The 18,938-nt window shown below is 48.2% G+C and overlaps 1 protein-coding gene across 4 annotated transcripts in view; it reads right to left on the reverse strand.

The window, feature by feature from the left end:
* The window catches only part of SLC4A11 (solute carrier family 4 member 11), a 257,806-nt gene that overhangs the window by 176,544 nt on the left and 62,324 nt on the right, over positions 1–18,938 (reverse strand). The gene's annotated exons all lie outside the window — the stretch shown is intronic.

Below are 18,938 nucleotides of genomic sequence, written 5' to 3' on the forward strand. Positions count from 1 at the left end.
GCATATTTGCCAGGGCAGAGCCAAGTAGAAAAGCAAGACACAAACAAACAGTGGGACCGTGCAAAGAAGAGATGCGCTGTCTAAAAAATATCAGAAGCCCTTTGCAGGATCAAAGGTCCAACATACTGTTCTCGCAGTGGCCAAGCAGGTGCCCGTGGGAAAACGACAGGCAGGTTTCCCTGCATTTGTAAAACCGTAAAGATGCAAGGAACCCAGAGGATCATGTAGGAATATGCAAGAATATGCAGGTGGTCTGTATGGCTATTGAACCCACAACCTTTAGACAGGACACTGCCTTCTGCTCAAGTCAGACCGCTATTCCATCTAGCACAGTACCTCGGGTTACATACGCTTCAGGTTACAGACTCCACTAACCGAGAAATAGTATCTCGGGTTAAGAACTTTGCTTCAGGATGAGAACAGAAATTGTGCTCCGGCGGCGCAGTGGCAGCAGGAGGCCCCATTAGCTAAAGTGGTGCTTCAGGTTAAGAACGGACCTCCGGAACGAATTAAGGACTTAACCCGAGGTACCACTATATTGGCTACACTGCCTGGCAGCAGCTCTCCAGGGCATGAGGCTGGAGACATTCCTAACCCAAGGGTTGGACCCAGGAGCTTCTGTGTGCAAAGAGAGGTGCTCCCCCTGAGCTAGGGCCCTTCTCGTTTTGCCATTTATACGGCCCATTTCTAGGACCAGAGGAGAAGAAACGCCCTGGTGCATCCGCACAACCGGACGCCTTCCTTTGCCCCGGCTGCAACAAAACATGTCTCTCCTGCATCCGTCGCTGCAGCCGCAACAGGCGCTGCAGTCTGCCAACAGCTTGACCTCACCCCCAAAGGCGCACTCCTCCGTTGTCTCCAGAGACAGACGAATGCCAGCCCCCAAATGTGACAGCCGTACCGCTATAATAATAATAATAATAATAATAATAATAATAATAATAATAATAATAATTTATTTATACCCCGCCCATCTGGCTGGACTTCCCCAGCCACTCTGGGTGGCTTCCAAAAAAATGTTAAAATACTGTAATACATCAAACATTAAAAGCTTCCCTATACAGGGCTGCCTTCAGATGTCTTCTAAAAGTCTGGTAGTTGTTGTTCTCTTTGACATCTGGTGGGAGGACACGACTACCGAGAAGGCCCTCTACCTGGTTCCCTGTAACTTGGCTTCTCGCAGTGAGGGAACTGCCAGAGGGCCCTCGGTGCTGGACCTGTGTCCGGGTAGAACGATGGGGGTGGAGACGCTCCTTCAGGTATACTGGACAGAGGCCATTTAGGGCTTTAAAGGTCAGCACCAACACTTTGAATTGTGCTCGGAAACATACTGGGAGCCAATGTAGGTCTTTCAAGACCGGTGTTATATGGTCTCGGCGGGCGCTCCCAGTCACCAGTCTGGCTGCCGCGTTCTGGATAAGTTGTAGTTTCCGGGTCACCTTCAAAGGTAGCCCCACGTAGAGCGCATTGCAGTAGTCCAAGCGGGAGATAACCAGAGCATGCACCACTCTGGTGCCTCCATGGACAGCTGGCCACAAAACACCCACGCCTGCGTTGCAAACTATTTGTGCATGGAAGCATCAATTAATTTTTTTACAGACCACTGCCCCTTTCCGGCTTTGTACAGAGGCCTGTTTCTGCTCACATAGCCAGAGAGCATCCTTGGTGACGTGCCAGCAGCCGCATTCTTCTCAGAGGGCCTGGAGCAAGTCGCCTGCAGTCCCTGTCCCACCCCACCCCCCTTAGCATGCAGATTGCAGTCTCTCCCCTAGCGGGTTTGGCAAGATCAGAGGTTAGCTGTTGCGACACAGGGCCCCCAAGCAGCGCTTCTGCGAGAGCCCTGAGGACGTCCCATGCCTGAAAATTTCCCATCCCATCCCTGCGTTAGGAAGTGCTTGCACCTGCAAAACGTTCATTTCTCCGCTGGAAAATACCTTCTGCCTCACCTAGGGGCTGAGAACCACTTAAGATTACACCCCACACAACTCTCCTTTTGTTCTCAAAGTTTTCTCAGAAGAGAGGAGCGCATTTCTTCGCTGGCTAGATAAGGCCCCTCCCGGACATGGGTCAGATCAGCAACAGATATAATTTCTACTCATTAACCGCAACAAGGTTCTGGCTATAGCATCTAAATTTTGTTTTAAATTCTGGCGGGGAATGACCTGGATAATGGATAGTTTGTGATGTGTTAGGTTTGTGTTGTTCTCTTTTGTTTGCTGTGAAGGTTTAGCAGAAAAATATTAAAAGGGTGCAGCTGGATCATACTAGCCCACTCCCCCGTTTCCCGTCACGGACAACCAGAGGATTATGGGATGGGAGCCTGCAAGCAGGACGCGATGGAAGGTCCACTGGAATGCGCAGCAATTGGCATTAAGAGGGATGTTGCGTCCAATATGGTGAGCTAGCATAGAGCCATGCTTCCTAACCAATATCCACTGACAGACACCGATTTGGATGGGTTTAAAAGAGAATTAGGCAAATTCCAGGAGGAAGATAAGGCTATCGCTGCAACTCTGGGGAGGATCCCACAGTTTAACGATTAAAAATTTCCCTTTATCATTAGCTTATCTTCTTTCTTTATACATGAAAGACAGATGTGGTGAGGAATAGCTCAGCTAGTTAGAGCAAGGTGCTGATAATGCCAAGGTTGCAGGTTTGATCCCCATAAGGGACAGGTGCATATTCCTTCATTGCAGGCAGGGGTTGGACTAGAATTTCCTGAACTTGGGTCTCCAGCTGTTTTTAGACTACCATTCCCATCATTCCTGACCACTGGTCCTGATAGCTAGGGATGATGGGAGTTGTAGTTCAAAAACAGCTGGAGACTCAAGTTTGGGAAACCTTGGCCTATCAGCGGTTCTCAACCTGTGGGTCCCCAGATGTTGTTGGACTACAACTCCCATCATCCCTGAGCTCTGGCCTTGCTAGCTAGGGGTGATGGGAGTTGTAGTTCAACAACATCTGGGCCCACAGGTTGAGAAAGGCTGGCCTAGATCAGGCATCCCCAAACTCGGCCCTCCAGATGATTTAGGACTACAACTCCCATCATCCCTAGCTAACAGGACCAGTGGTCAGGGATGGTGGGAATTGTAGTCCCAAAACATCTGGCGGGCCGAGTTTGGGGATGCCTGGCCTAGATGATCCTCAGGGTCCCTTCCAACACTTTCTTTGACCAGATTTTTCTTTCTTTCCACAACAGAACAAAGTTATTGCAACTGATACAAGCAATAAAAAAAATACATCAAATTATAACAACAAAAGCCACACAAAGGCGTAACTAAACTGAACTTGAGCGCTTGCGGATTTTAGCCAGCCATTTACTAGTTAAGTGATTTGATTTCGTATCCTAATCTTTTGAAGACGCCTTTGTAAGGAGGCTGGAGGAAGGGAGTTGTTGCTTTTCGACCGGGAGATAATCTGCAACCCGGTCTTCAACACATCTACCCGGAATGAGGTCACACCGAGTTCAGGAGGGTTTACTTCCTGATAAGTGTGCTTTGTCATGTTGAGGAACCTAGAATATGATTTCCTATTATTAGTAACACATCAAAGCAGCATCAGCAAAGCCAACAAGTATTGCAGGAGATCCAGATTTAAGAGATTGTGTCGGCTCCAATTTTCGTCTGATCATTGTCAGATTCAGTTGCCTCTGGTTTTGGATTGCTAGAAGGAAGTCATTCTCATCTCTCACCCTGAAATGCAAAACTGGCAGGTGGTTTAGGGAACAAGGATGCCTGCCCAAAACCGCACATCTTTAATTTGCTCCCCGCCCCCAACTATGATAGCATAAGGAAAATGAAATGAGTTTCTGCAGATTGAAAGGGACAACTGCTGAACAATCCCAACTCTGCCTATCAATTGCGAGGCAAGGTTCACTCTGCAATTAAAAACACACATAAAGAGAGCAATTCTCAGTGATTAATCTAGCAGTTAATTAAAGCTTGCAGCCCTAGTCTACCTCATGACCCAGGAATCTGGGGGCCGCTTGGTGGGGGCTGGTGTGGCTAAGGAAGTGGGAGGCTCAATGGATGTGGCTTGTACACGAGACAGGGGGTCCCCAAGTGGTCTGCAAGCTTCATTCAGGCGCTTCATGGAACATCTCCGCATATCCATTGCATTAAATATCCCTATTTTTCATCTCTGCCAAGCTAAGCAGTTGGCTCCTTACCTCTCTCGCCCTGACCTAGCCACTGTGATCCACGCAATGGTCACCTCCAGACTCGATTATTGTAACTCGCTCTATGTTGGGCTACCCTTGAGACTGACCCAGAAACTCCAGAATGCCATGGCGAGACTCCTTACGGGGTCCTTGCCGCGGGATCACATTCACCCGGTGCTATACCAGCTGCACTGGCTCCCGGTGGAGTACAGGATCAGGTTTAAGGTGCTGGTTTTAACCTTCAAAGCCCTATACGGCCTAGGACCCTCGTACCTACGGGACCGCCTCTCCTGGTATGTCCCACGGAGGACCTTACGGTCTTCAAACAAAAACATATTGGAGGTCCCGGGCCACAGGGAGGTTAGGCTGGCCTCAACCAGAGCCAGGGCTTTTTTGGCTGTGGCCCCGATCCGGTGGAACGCTCTGTCACAAGAGACTAGGGCCCTGCAGGACTTGACATCTTTCCGCAGGGCCTGCAAGACAGAGCTGTTCCACCAGGCCTTTGGCCAAGGCACAGCCTGACTCCCTCCTTTGGCAATCCTCACAGAACTCCAGCCCAATGGTTGCCATTAATTTGATTTTGAATTGATTTTTAAATGAATTGATTTTAGAATGTTGTGTTACTTTTATTGTTGTTAGCCGCTCTGAGCCCGGCTTTGGCTGGGGAGAGCGGGATATAAATAAAATATTATTATTATTATTATTATTATTATCTATTATTATTACTACTAGTATTGATTGCTAATTGCATTTTTATTTTGCATCTTACATTGCATTGCCACTTGAATCCTATGGATAAAATGCAATACATAAGAAACAAAAGAAGTCATTCAGATGGGATTTCAAACCACGCAGCATCTAGCACAGAGCATTGCACTTGCTGCGACAGGCAGGAAAAAATAAAATAATAATTAAGTGTTCCGCCGTCAGCAATTTTCAAGCGGCTCAGGAGGAGAGAAAAACTTGGGAACCGAGTCTGCAGGCTACATTCCATCCTGCACACAAAGGTTTTACCCCAACAGCACACAAGCACTTATCTCCTTCCCAGCAAGAAAGAGACACTATCACAATTCCCAGAATAATAAAATGGTGAGAAGGGGATGGTTTGGAGACGACCTCTATCTGACAGAAGGCCACATTCCAGCTGAGGAATGCATTCCTGCCAGGAGGAAGGTGTGAAGCGAGGACCAAGGGCCTTGAGAGTTGCAGCCTGGGCAGAAGAATGTGGGCTTGATACATAAAACTATGCCTGGATATTACGGAGAGGTTTTCCTCCTTCTGTCATGCTATTAAGACCCAACGGGGTCATTCCTTACAGCTGAATGATGGGAGACTTAGGGAAAGAATAAAGGAAGTACGGTAGTGATGGCAACCATCTCAGATGGCTTTAAAAAGTGACTAGACAATGGCTACTGATCACGTTAACTGCATGCCGTCTCCGGGATCAGAGACGGCGTGCCTCCGAATGCGAGTTGCTGGGAAATCACAGTGGGAAGAGTGTTCTTGCCCTGTCCATGTGCCCCTTGCAGGCTCCTCCATCAGCCTCTGGTCGAGACTCCAATGCTGGACCAGACAGGCTTTTGGTCTGGCCCAGCAGCCAGGTTCTTCTCCTGCCACACCAAATATACCTTTTCATCAAAAAAGAGCATGAGACAAATGTCAACAAGCGTTGGGAGCCTGGGAGAGGAGAATGGCCGGCCAGCTCACACAGAGCTCAAAGCCTCAGGGTAAACAACACGAAGGAAACCCAACACTGATCCCACGGAATTAAATTAGACGGGGACATAAAGGCTGACATTTCTCGTGCACATTACGTGAGGCAGTTGTTCCGGTATGTGCAGGGCTCAGTTTTACGGGTGACATGCACTTTTTGCTTTGTTTTGATCTAGTTTTCAGGAAACGTTTGCTGCATTTTATTTTTATTTTAAAAGCCCTTTAACACAAACTGCTTGGAGAGACTTTATTATATTAAGCGGTACAGTTTTCTGCAAATAAATGAAACGAGCAAGCAGGCGAAACTAGGGTGCTTCGAGGTTGATGTGGCTGCTCTCCCCTGGGCTGGTGTCTGTTGAGCTCAAATTAGGCTGTTCGCCTCTCTCCAGTCTAGAAGCAAGACGGAAAGGCAGGCCCAGAAATCAGAATAAGAAACTGCATTATACAGAGCCACACCATTGGGCAATACTGTCTACTCTGACTGGCAGCAGCCCTCTCCAGGGTTTCAGCCAGGAAGCCTTTTCCCAGGCCCACCTGGAGATGCCTGGGATTGGACCCAAGACCTTCTGCAAGCACAGGAGATGATCCACCTCTGAACCTGATGGCATCTCCGATAGACTGCCGTTTCCAATCCCATGATCCTGTTATTCCGCTCTTTTTCGGAGACGTGTGTCTGCTTGCAGGGCAGAAGAGAATCTCCAGGAACGAAGTGGGAGCAAACATTGCTCCAGAGTGCTGTGGCTCACGGTTTTAAGCAGGCAGAGCTGGCTCCTTCAAAGGCACAAAGGTCTCTCCATCTGCCAAGCTGAGATCACGAGGCCGGGTGAAGATAGAAGGTTCATTAGCAGCTTAGAGTGGCCTTCGGGAGACTCCTTCGCCCAGATTAAGCTTGGGAATATGTCACTCCCCCAAAATAATTTAAAATCATCTAAAGCAAAACACCTGCTTTTAGCAGGGGCCTGCCTTCGATGCTTCATTTGCCAATACAGAAGTGAATTTTAGTGGGGGGAATGGGGCAAGAGAAAAAAGTGACTCAAAATATAAGAAACTCATTTACCTCCAGAAGCTGATCTTGGGCATTTTTCCTGAGCCAGGATGAACAGTTCTGAAACAGATGCAAGATTTATAGGGTTTTTGCTTCCCCTCATTTTCATTTTACTTTCTGTTTTTTCCTCTGTAAGTCTTAGGCTTCACTTTTTTCAATTTTAAACACTTCTCTATTTTTTCCTGAACTAATTTCCGATTTGTGCCATTTGGGCTCCTGTTCAACCGTTTCATCTTTCTCAACTTTCCTCATTCGTCCACGCAGGCCATAATCCAACCCCGCTCCTTAATCTTCAGGTTAAACTGCTATAAGGCAGTTTAGTAAACCTTTAACTAGTCGGAACTGATGGAAGGGATTTTTCTGGAGGTTTTCAATCAGGGCATAATAACCATTTTTTAAATAAAGAAAAACTTTATTTGCTAGTCTAACAATGCTTTCCCTTTACAAATCGCTCTCCTCTGTTTCATTCATGCATTATTTTCTCTCCTTGTATTTCAGATATCACTGGGTGTGTCTATCTTCATCGTTCCTGCGCTGCGATTTAAACAAATCTTTCAAATTCATTTTGTGTCTGGTCTGACTAAGGTGCATTTGCGATTGCAATCACTGGCTCACGGGAGCAAATTCACTGCTGCAAAATCTTAGAATCTGTTTCCATGCATCTGCATGGCAATGCCACATTGCGGCAGACTATCTATTGTACTTTTCGGAGAATTTATCTTTCTACACCGTACAGAAAGACAGGGCAAGGGGGCAGGTACAGTGGTACCTTGGGTTACATACGCTTCAGGTTACAGACTCCACTAACCCAGAAATAGTGCTTCAGGTTAAGAACTTTGCTTCAGGATGAGAACAGAAATCGTGCTCCAGCGGCGCGGCGGCAGCAGGAGGCCCCATTAGCTAAAGTGGTGCTTCAGGTTAAGAACAGTTTCAGGTTAAGAACGGACCTCCAGGACGAATTAAGTACTTCACCCGAGGTACCACTGTATTCCTGCCTGTCTCCAGAGTCTCTGACACTTCACCAGACAAAGACAGAGTCAGGCCCAGAACAGCAAGAACAAAACCAGCTGCTTTGGAAAGCAAAGTTCCTTTCCTACTGCTTTGCTAGCTAGCAGCCTCAGGTAAGTGACAGAACGCAGGCAATTAAGGTTAAGGCAGCTGCTCCAGCAAGCAGCCCCGTCTTTTTCTCCCCTGCAGAAGTGCTGCGGTGGATAGCTCCTTGTGGTTGCACAATCAAGAGAGCGACGAAGTACAGGGAGAATGAATGAGCAAGCAAGTCACACAAATCAATTAGCTCTGGCTGAGGAGAAGGAGGATTATACAGTATTTTTCCGTGTATAACATGCCCCCGTACAAGACTACCTCTACTTTGCAGGACTCAGATTTAAGAAAATGGGGAGGGGGGAGACGGCCCAGAGTTGTTGAGCTTTGAACTTTTTGGGGGGATGATTGCCCAGAGTTTTTGGGATAATAATAATAATAATAATAATAATAATAATAATAATAATTTATTATTTGTACCCCGCACATCTGGCTGAGTTTCCCCAGCCACTCTGGGCAGCATCCAACAAAGACCAAAAATACACTAAAATGTCACACATTAAAAACTTCCCTGAACAGGGCTGCCTTCAGATGTCTTCTGAATGTCATGTAGTTTATCTCTTTGACATCTGATGGGAGGGCGTTCCACAGGGCGGGTGCCACTACTGAGAAGGCCCTCTGCCTGGTTCCCTGTAACTTTGCTTCTTGCAATGAGGGAACTGCCAGAAGGCCCTCTGCGCTGGACCTCAGCGGGCACTGATGTTCAGCAGAATCATTAGGTCACCTAGGAAATTTTCAAGGTGGGCATGAAGGCGATGGTCAATGTGTTTGTTCTCCGCAACCATCAACAAAGAGATACACTACTTTAATGATGGAGATTCTACTTGGTCCATAAGAATTACCGCCCAATGATAGACCCATCTTTCATGATGTGGTCATCAGCAAGTGTTACGGGTCAGGCCCAAGGGTGCCCATCTCATCCAGCACCCTGTTCGCCCAGTGGTTAACCAGAGGCGGGTGGCGCTGTGGTCTAAACCATTGAGCCTCTTGGGCTTGCCGATCGGAAGGTTGACGGTTCGAATCCCCGCGACGGAGTGAGCTCCCGTTGCTCTGTCCCGGCTCCTGCCAACCTAGCAGTTCGAAAGCACACCAGTGCAAGTAGATAAATAGGTACCGCTCCGGCGGGAAGGTAAACAGAATTTCCATGCGCTCTGGTTTCCGCCACAGTGTTCCGTTGTGCCAGAAGCAGTTTAGTCCTGCTGGCCACATGACCCAGAAAGCTGTCTGTGGACAAATGCCGGCTCCCTCAGCCTGAAAGCAAGATGAGCACCACAACCCCATAGTCGCCTTTGACTGGACTTAACCATCCATCCGGGGGTCCTTTACCTTTTTAAAAAAAACACACAACCAGATGCCCATTATTGGAAGCTCACAAGCCGGATCTGAGCACAAAAGTCCTCTCTCCTCCTGTGGTTTCCAGCACAGGTGAGGCGACCAGAACTGCAGACAGTATTCCAAATGTGGTTGCACTTCAGATTTGTATCCCTGCGTTAGGATTCTGGCACCATTATTCACAGTTCCTTTTATAATGATCCCTAGCACCGAACTTGCCTTGTTCAGAGCTGCTCCCAGTGGGTTGACATGTTCATCAAGATATCTCCAAGGTCTCATTCCTGGTCCATCATCGCCAGCTCAGAACCCATTTGCATATATGCAAAATTAAGGTTCATAGAATCATAGAGTTGGAAGAGACCACAAGGGCCATCGAGTCCAACCCCCTGCCAAGCAGGAAACACCATCAGAGCACTCCTGACATATGGTTGTCAAGCCTCTGCTTAAAGACCTCCAAAGAAGGAGACTCCACCACACTCCTTGGCAGCAAATTCCACTGTCGAACAGCTCTTACTGTCAGGAAGTTCTTCCTAATGTTTAGGTGGAATCTTCTTTCTTGTAGTTTGGATCCATTGCTCCGTGTCCGCTTCTCTGGAGCAGCAGAAAACAACCTTTCTCCCTCCTCTATGTGACATCCTTTTATATATTTGAACATGGCTATCATATCACCCCTTAACCTCCTCTTCTCCAGGCTAAACATGCCCAGCTCCCTTAGCCGTTCCTCATAAGGCATAAGTTCCCGCCCCCTATCACTTTACATTTGTCTACACTGAATTGCATTCGCCGTTTTACTGCCCATCCACTTAGTTTGAAAAGAGGTCCTTTTGGTGATCTTTGCCACCTCCTTTTCTTTCAGCGACCCCAAACGATGTGGCTCTTGCACATTCCTGCAGACGAGGCCCCTGCTCTCCATCTTTTCCAACTTTAAACGTGGTCTCTTCCAAACATGGTCCAGCACAGCGGCGGAGAATCTTCTGGGGCCAAACGAGCAGGGATTTCCCCTCCGACCTCATGCCAGAGTTTCCTAGGAAATGGGTCTGTTTACTGCTAATTCTGGAATTTATTGGCTAGATCTGCCTTCCCAAAAGGCAGCCAGGATTGCAGTTTCTGGGCCAGCCGGCTGGACACACACGCCAAACAAATGTCCTTAATGGTGCTTTTGTGCCAAAATGCATTCAGGGCCGAGGGTGGCTGTTTTGTTTTTATTGTTGTGAGTAAACGCTGGCTGCACGCTCCTTCCCTAAAAGAGCTAATGTGGGACGCAGGCCCTTTTTCACAGCGAGAGGGTATCCCTCCCAGGCAAAAGCCAGAACATCCTTTCACACATCTCGATTTCTCCCAGCAGGAAGGCCACATCTATGTTACCGTTTAAGAGAGAAGGAGAGAATAAAATCTGTCAGCATTTACGAGCTCTGTTTTCCCACGAGGAGAACCTCCTAATACAAACAGTGGGACACAATCTGCAACGCCGCGGTTAAGAGTGTTGGAATAGGACCTGGGAGAGCAAGGTTCGAATCCCCACTCAGCCCCATGATGCTCACTGGGGGGACCTTGGAGACCAGCCCTTGCCTCTCAGCCTAGCCTACCTTACAGGGTTGTCGCGAGCATATAAGAAGAAGAAGAGTTTGGATCCGATATCCCGCTTTATCACTACCCTAAGGAGTCTCAAAGCGGCTAACATTCTCCTTTCCCACAACAAACACTCTGTGAGGTGAGTGGGGCTGAGAGACTTCAGAGAAGTGTGACTGGCCCAAGGTCACCCAGCAGCTGCATGTGGAGGAGCGGGGAAGCGAACCCGGTTCACCAGATTACGAGTCCACCGCTCTTAACCACTACACCGTGTCCACTACTTTGAGCTCCTTGGAAAGAAAGGTGGTATGTAAATATAATAATTAATTATTTCATTCTTATTCTTATTTAACACCTTTGGGATGTAAGAAAGCATCGTTTTCCGTTCCACCCTGTATAAGTCGCAGGCCGCACTGTTTCCATTCCACTGCAGCTGGTATTCCACCAAAACGTACATTATTTGTCTCGCTGTCCACTGTGGCCAAATTACGTAAGCTACATAATTTACAGAATGAACTAGGTAAATTATGTCATCAATAAATCATTTCACAGCATTCATTTCAATGCAAAGGAAATGCAATGCAAAGCGGGTGAGGACATAATGAAATACAGTGGACGCTCGGGTTGTGAATGTGATCCGTGCGGGAAGCACGTTCGCAACCCGCAGTGTTCGCAACCAGCAGTGCCGCATGTTCGCATGCGCAGGTTGCGATTCAGCGCTTCTGTGCATGTGCAAAGCACCGAAACCCTGAAGTAACCAGTTCCGGTACTTCCGGTACCGAAATCGTGCAACCTGAAGGGTCTGTAACCCGAGGTACGACTGTATGTTGAATTACTTTTTAACTTCTTTTTTAAAAGCTTTTTGTATTTCATCTCTGTGGTTCTAATTTGCGTAAGCCACTTTGAGTCCCAGTCTGGGGAGAAACAGGATATAAATAACAACAACAACAACAACAGAGTATCATTTGCATAATTGATTGCATTATGGATATAGAATGAATAAGCAAACAGCCACAAATTCAATTCCTGTTTTCATCAAAAATGAATGACACCTTCCCCCACAGTCGATAAAACACCTAGTGCTGAATTTCAACAATACAGTGGTACCTCAGGTTACGAACGCTTTGGGTTACTTTGGGTTACAAACTCCGCTAACCCGGAAGTAGTACCTCGGGTTGAGAACTTTGCCCCAGGATGAGAACGGAAATCGCACGCCGCCGGCAAGGTGGCAGCGGGAGGCCCCATTAGCGAAAGTATGCCTCAGGTTAAGAACGGTTTTGGGTTAAGAACGGACCTCCGGGATGAATTAAGTTCATAACCCGAGATACCACTGTAATCTCACAGAACATGGGTCCTGCCTTCCCTGCAGGAGAGCAGCTATGCAGTGCACCTTTGTGTAAGGAGGGGAAAAACCCAAGTATATCAGACCTACTCCCAGTTCTGTTGGAAAGGGAGGTAGTGTTGGCACTCTGCCAAAGACACTCTACTCTGCACATGTTCAAAGAACTTCAAACACAACCCCTTCAAGGAGTTTCATGGGGGAGATTGCCAAGAAGCAGTGTTGCCAGGGTGAAACCCATGGCCCAAGACTAGGAAGAGCGTCTGGGTATGCAGGTGGGACACACGAAAGCAGCTAGGCGTGCCCAACGTCATATGTGCAGGAGAGAATGTGCAGAACCTCTCAAGATGTTGCCGTGGTGCATGCCTTTCCCAGTGAGTGACCTATCATTCGATAGCAAGCAGCAGCATAGAGGAGGGCTTGTCGATCCTGCGTCAGTCCGTGGCTTCTGCAAAGGCGCTTAAAGGGCAGGGCTTACGTCAAACAAAAGCTTTGCTGGGTTAATAGTTTCAGCTGCTTCGGGGTGGATCAGATGTAAGCCACAGTGGTGAACGAGCCCTAAAAACCGTGACTTTAAGAAATGTACAGAAAAATCCCCTTTCTGCCCAGGCAGTCGCCATCAGCACAGGAGCAGATCAGAAAGAGGCAGCGTCCGCTTGGGATGCTCTGGTTATCTCCCGCTTGGACTACTGCAATGCGCTCTATGTGGGGCTACCTTTGAAGGTGACCCGGAAACAACTAATCCAGAATGCGGCAGCGAGACTGGTGACTGGGGGCAGCCGCTGACACCACATAACACTGGTCTTGAAAGACCTACATTGGCTCCCAGTACGTTTCCGAGCAGAATTCAAAGTGTTGGTGCTGACCTTCAAAGCTCTAAATGGCCTCGGTCCAGTATACCTGAAGGAGCATCTCCACCCCCATCGTTCTGCCCAGACACTGAGGTCCAGCTCCAAGGGCCTTCTGGCGGTTCCCTCCCTGCAAGATGTGAGATTACAGGGAACCAGACAGAGGGCCTTCTCGGTAGTGGCACCCACCCTGTGGAAAGCCCTCTCACCAGATGTCAAGGAAACAAACAACTATCTGACTTTTAGAAGACATCTGAAGGCAGCTCTGTTTAGGGAAGCTTTTAATGTTTGATGATTTATTGTATTTTTAATATTTTGTTGGAAGCTGCCCAAAGTGGCTGGGGAAATATATTATTATTATTGAGAGAATAGCACAAAATCTTCCTCTGGGGGCATCTCCATGACCCAACACAGGCAAGGAGGGTTTGCAAATGCAAGATCTTCTGTTGGCAAGGGAGACCTGGAGATGCACATAGCTAGTTGAAGGTGCATTTCCTTAGAAGCTGGGTGCATGAAAAATGCAGAGGAAGACATTCACATTCGGATTCCAGATATTGCCTCTGCCGCGTCTGTGTTCCACTTGGTTTACAGGGCAAGGTTTGGAGGAGGTTCATTATATTTAAGGAAGTGAATTCGACATGAATGCACAATTAGAAAACAGCTGTCACAGAGAGCTGTCACACTTAGCAATTACGGGGAGCACCTACCATGCCCTGTCACATTGGTGCTGGGTGCATGTACCATGACCGCCTTGTGGCATGCTCTCTGCACTTTGCACAATGCAAATGCATGGCAATTTGTGGCGTCGAAAACCGACTCTCAGCTAGGGATATGCAAAACCCCTTGAGACATTTTGAGGGTGTTTCAGCTTCCCTTCGTATGCTTTGCTAAATAAGACACACCAAAAAACATGACTTAGAATTTTGCAGCAAGTGGACTTGCCGTGTCAACTCCGCTGTCTACCAAACAGCCCTTAAGTTCCTAACGCATCCAGGACCTGGGATGCAAGGAGGCAGCAGTTTCTGTCCCTTCCTTTTTAATTTGCAATCGACGCTCTTTCCATCGTGATGCAGTTCTGCTTCTGCAAAAACGTACGTTATTCGTCTTGCTATCTTGCTATTGAAAAAGATTTCAATACAGTCCTACCTCGGGTGCTTCAGGTCACGTTTTTTCGAGTTATGGACCGCCGAAACCCAGAAGTACCAGAAGGGGTTATTTCCAGGTTTTGCTGGTTGCGCATGCGCAGAAGCGCTAAATCGCACTTTGTACATGCGCAGAAGTGCCAAATCGCAACCCGCGCCTGCGCTGACGCGGCGCTGCGGGTTGTGAATGTGCATCTCGCACAGATCACATTCGCAGCCCGAGCGTCCTCTGTAATTGCAATTGATGTCAATGCGTTTCAGCGGAATGGAAATGTCAGAAACGATGCACAACACAACGTAATTATTGATGGAGTAATCGTGGACTAAAAAAAACCTAGTGACCATATCTGCTTGCGTGATTTCCATTTCTGACCTCAAGACAAACGTAAAAACCGAGGCAACGTCCACTCCCATTTCAGTTTCCAACCGAATTCTCCAACACTCAAATACGCTTTGAATGCATTGCAATTCAGAGCAAGCCCCCCGACTCCACAGACAATAAATCCCAGGGCGTTTCAACCGCTTGAGTCACTCGCAGAGCACTGTGTTTCTGCGTGGAACTGCGAATGACGAGATCGCTTGTGCCAGGAGGACAAAGAGGTGATACACGAGCCCATGAGCTTGGCAGGCATTTCTGAGTCTTCCAGCTCACCCCGGCCTGTGACTCATCCTGCGCACATGTAGGCTTCATATTCGCTGAACATTTAAAGTATGCGACTTCACCCAAAGAAACCTGGGAGCTGGCGTCTGTTAAGGAATTGTAGCTCTGCCAGTGGCAAACTACACGTCCCTAGATTCTAGAGGGCGGGTGCTTTAAATGCACGCCAGGCACGCAGAGCTTTAGTCAGTACCAGGAAGGAAGAGTCTGTCAGAAAATGGTCCCTGGGATCCGTAGTTTGCTCAGGGTGCTGGGAATTGTAGCTTTATGAAGCATAAAGTACAGCTCCCAGGATTCTTTGGGGGAAATTATGTTATAAAAATATGCATTAAAGGCATGGTTTGTACGCCGCTGACGTGGGTGGCGCTGTGGGTTAAACCACAGAGCCTAGGGCTTGCTGATCAGAAGGTCAGCAGTTCGAATCCCCGCGACGGGGTGAGCTCCCGTTGCTCGGTCCCTGCTCCTGCCAACCTAGCAGTTCGAAAACATGTCAAAGTGCAAGTAGATAAATAGGTACCACTCCGTCAGGAAGGTAAACAACGTTTCCGTGCACTGCTCTGGTTCACCAGAAGCGGCTTAGTCATGGTGGCCACATGACCCGGAAGCTGTACGCCGGCTCCCTCGGCCAATAAAGCAAGATGAGCGCCACAACCCCAGAGTCGGTCATGACTGGACCTAATGGTCAGGGGTCCCTTTACCTTTACACGCCGCCAGTAAAGTAACAAAAGGCTGAAACGACTTCAAGAGTTGGCAAGCTAGGATTAATGGGTGGGCTGGTAGGCAATTGACCCCCTGTTTCTTAATGACAGGCTGTAGTCAATCTGTGCGCGGGGAGAAGGCACTCTGCCCATGCTTTAAGGCGTGCTCTTCCTGTATCGATTATTCTATTAGAAGAAGAAGAAGAAGAAGAGTTTGGATTTGATATCCCGCTTTATCACTCCCCTAGGGAGTCTCAAAGCGGCTAACATTCTCCTTTCCCTTCCTCCCCCACAACAAACACTCTGTGAGGTGAGTGGGTCTGAGAGACTTCAGAGAAGTGTGACTGGCCCAAGGTCACCCAGCAGCTGCATGTGGAGGAGCGGAGACGCGAACCCGGTTCCCCAGATTACGAGTCCACCGCTCTTAACCACTACACCACACTGGCTCCCTATTATCGGGTACCAAGGAAAGGCTTTCCACAGCTACAGGACTGTCTTCACAAGGAAGCTCCCTCGCTTCCCATTTTGGAGAAAAAACAAAACTTTCTTTTCATAAGGTGCTTTTTAACAAACTGACTTGTGCTGCTGCAATGGTCTCATTCTGCTAATATCTTCTTAATGATTGTAGAAAATACCAAGGGTTAAGTGTCAAATGTTGCCTGTGTACTATATGTGTGTGTTGTCCTTCTGCCTGCCCTGTTATATTTTGAGTAACTCCAATGAGTTCAAAAGGCAGTAAAATCCAAACCTAGCGGGTTGCCTGAAGAATCCAGATATGGGATTTTGTGTTTCCCTAGGAATAGACTGGGACGCGGGTGGCACTGTGAGTTAAACCACAGAGCCTAGGACTTGCCGATCAGAAGGTGGGTGGTTCGAATCCCCGCGACGGGGTGAGCTCCCGTTGCTTGGTCCCTGCTCCTGCCCACCTAGCAGTTCAAAAGCACATCAAGTTCAAGTAGATAAATAGGTACCACTCTGGCAGGAAGGTAAACGGCGTTTTCGTGCACTGCTCTGGTTTGCCAGAAGCAGCTTAGCCATGCTGGCCACATGACCTGGAAACTGTGGCTCCCTCGGCCAATAAAGCGAGATAAGCACCGCAACCCCAGAGTCGGTCACGACTGGACCTAATGGTCAGGGGTTCCTTTACCTTTACCTTTACCTAGGAATAGACTGGATTTTCACCTTGTCTTAGAAAAATTGATGTTATAAGTTCCCCCCAATTTTATTTTGGCTTTAAAGGTAAGAGATTTTTTGATTTAAAAGTATTTCTGGACGGCTTAATATTCTTGTAATTTCTAAGCGGTGCACAAACCCACAATATTTAAAAAGCAAAACGGGGATAAATACAGAAATCCAGCCAGGACGCCTAGTTTCTCCACATCACACACCTCTAACATAAACCTGCTTACTTGCCTTCTCTCTAAATTAAAAAAAAAGCCTCAAACTTTGCTACTTGCCAATGCATGGAAGCCCCTTCAATAGTTTTGTCTGCCTTTTCCTGCCGCCTCCATTCCCCTTGGAAAGACTAAAGGCCTGAACAAGCTGTTCTTGGAGCAACTCAGAGCAGACACTCCATGTTGGAGCCCCCACAGCTATTTTCCCACAGTCGCACGGCAGAATCGTGGACTCGGCTCCGATGCCGAAGGCCCCGGTTTATCAGGAAGCCCTTTCCACACGCCCTGACCCCACGGCACATCCCCAGGGCTGGAGCCACCTCCCGGGTGCTGGAACCGCAGGGGACGGGTCCCATTCAACTGTCGGGGGAATGCTGCAAAACGGGATCTGCGGAGTCAATCAGCAAAAGCAAGAATCTCTTGGCTCCAGCCTTGCCTTCCGTACCCATCCTTGGTTTCCTTCTCTGTTCCAGCACTTAACAACCACCAGAGCCCCTCTTCCATACTTTCACAGGTCATTAGCCTAGCAGAACATCACGTCTCCGGCCAAATTTTATTACGCCTTGTGCCCCAGCAGCCACTACCGTCTGTTAGTACACAGAGCTTTTTGGCATAGCAGGCAGGCAAAGATGCTTCCAGTTCCATCGCAACCATTCCGCATGTGTGTTTGTATTGGAGAGCTTTGACCGCAAGAGGGTTTCAGATACGATGTGGGGTTCAATGTTCTTGCATATGCTGTGTGCATTTATTCTTCTTTGGTGATCACTCCTAGCTGAGTAGGGACGCGGGTGGCACTGTGGGTAAAAGCCTCAGCGCCTAGGGCTTGCCGATCGAAAGGTCGGCGGTTCAAATCCCTGCGGCGGGGTGCGCTCCCGTTGCTCAGTCCCAGCGCCTGCCAACCTAGCAGTTCGAAAGCACCCCCGGGTGCAAGTAGATAAATAGGGACCGCTTACTGGCGGGAAGGTAAACAGCGTTTCCGTGTGCTGCGCTGGCTCGCCAGATGCGGCTTTGTCACGCTGGCCACGTGACCCGGAAGTGTCTCCGGACAGTGCTGGCCCCCGGCCTCTTGAGTGAGATGGGCTCGCAACCCTAGAGTCTGTCAAGACTGGCCCGTACGAGCAGGGGTACCTTTACCTTTACCTTACCTAGCTGAGTAAGATTGTCTTAGGTGAAAATGGTCTTAACGATGAGTCCGTAAGTGACTGTGGAGGCCAATTCTGGATCCACATGTCCTTCCACAGTGGGGACATAGGTTTCCGGGTGGGAGTTGATCACTGTGTGGATTTGCCAAGCGTGCCTTCCTCTTAGCACGTTTCTCCCTTGCGTCCTGAGTTCGAGTGTCTTCAAAGCCCATGACACCTTTGGTAAAGGCTGTTCTCCAGTTGGAGCACTCGCAGGCCAGTGCTTCCCAGTTGTCGGTGTTTATACAACATTTTTTTAAGATTTGCCTTGAGACAGTCTTTAAACCTCTTTTGCTGACCACCAGCATTACGCCTTCCATTTTTAAGTTCGGAATAGAGTAGTTGCTTTGGAAGACGATAATCAGGCATCCACACAACATGATGAAGCAAAGATTACCAGTGTCAAAGGTATCTGTATATTCCTTACCTAGCAGCGCAACTGCATCTCATCCCAGAAGAGAACTTTGCTTTCCCCCAATTTCCAGAAAGGTAGCTCTGCTGGTCTACAGCTGCCAAACCAGTCAAGAGTCTTGAGGCATCTTAAAAGGCACAATAAATTTATTAGGGCAAACATTTCTGCTGACAGGAGTCCACTTCCTCAGAAGCGTACCCTTGTTCACAAATGTTTATAGTGTGGATCAGTCCATTTTCGTTTCTCATTTTTCAAAGATAGGTTCTGTTTGCCTCATTTCTGCGTCGCTTTCTGAATGTTTTATTTAAAATCCTCCCAGAGATTCGTCAGTGCTTTAGCATCCATTA

This window comes from Podarcis pityusensis (assembly GCF_964106645.2).
Source record: "Podarcis pityusensis genome assembly, chromosome: 9".
Lineage (NCBI taxonomy): Eukaryota > Metazoa > Chordata > Lepidosauria > Squamata > Lacertidae > Podarcis > Podarcis pityusensis.